Source organism: Grammomys surdaster, unplaced genomic scaffold (genome assembly GCF_004785775.1).
Source record: "Grammomys surdaster isolate TR1022 unplaced genomic scaffold, NIH_TR_1.0 126066, whole genome shotgun sequence".
Classification (NCBI taxonomy): Eukaryota; Metazoa; Chordata; class Mammalia; order Rodentia; family Muridae; genus Grammomys; species Grammomys surdaster.
Window position 1 is genome coordinate 838,250 of NW_021620876.1, and position 1,018 is coordinate 839,267.

Sequence of the window (1,018 nt, forward strand, 5' to 3'; positions counted from 1 at the left end):
TATCAGGCTCTGGTAGACCACTAAGGAGACAGCTTTATCAGGATCCTATCAGCATGAACTTCCTGGCATCCACATCAATGTCTGCTTTGATGACTGCATATGGGATGGATATTCATTTAGAGCAGTCACCAAACAGCCCCTCCTTCAGTTTCTGTCCCACACTTTGTCTCCATATTTGTACCCATGAATATTTTGTTTCTTATTCTAAAAAGGACTGAAGCACCCACACTTTGGTTTTCCTTCTTCATGAGCTTCATGTGGTCTGTGAGTGGAGCATGTATCCTTGTTATCTGTTGGAGCATCTTCTGGGTGTATACCCAGGAGTGGTATAGCTGGATCATCAGGTAATTTTATGCCTAATTTTCTGAGGAATCACCAGAATGATTTCAAGAGTGGTTGTATCAGCTTGCAATCATACCAACAATGCAAGAGTGTTCCTCTTTCTCCACATCCTCACCAGCATCTGCTACCACCTGAGTTTTTGATCTTAGCCATTCTGACTGGTATGAGGTGGAATCTCAAGATTGTTTTGATTTGCATTTCCCTGATAACTAAAGGATGTTGAACATTTCTTTAGGTGCTTTTCAGCCCTTCGAGTTTCCTCAATTAAGAATTATTGGTTTAGCTCTGTACCCCATTTTTAATAGGGTTATTTGATTTTCTGGAGTCTGATTTTTTTAGTCCTTTGTATATTTTGGATATTAGCCCTCTTTTGAATGTAGGATTGGTAAAGATCTTTTCCCAATCTATTGATTACTGTTTTGTCCTATTGACTGTGTCCTTTGCTTTACAGAAGCTTTGAAATTTTATGAGGTCCCATTTGTCAATTCTTGATCTTAGAGCATAAGCCTATGATGTGTTCTGTTCAGGAACTGTTCCCTGTGCCTAGGTATTCAAGACTCTTCCTCATCTTTTCTTCTATTAGTTTCAGTGTATCTGGTTTTATGTAAAGGTCCTTTAACCACTTGTACTTGAGCTATGTACAAGAAGATAAGAATGGATCAATTTGCATTCTTCT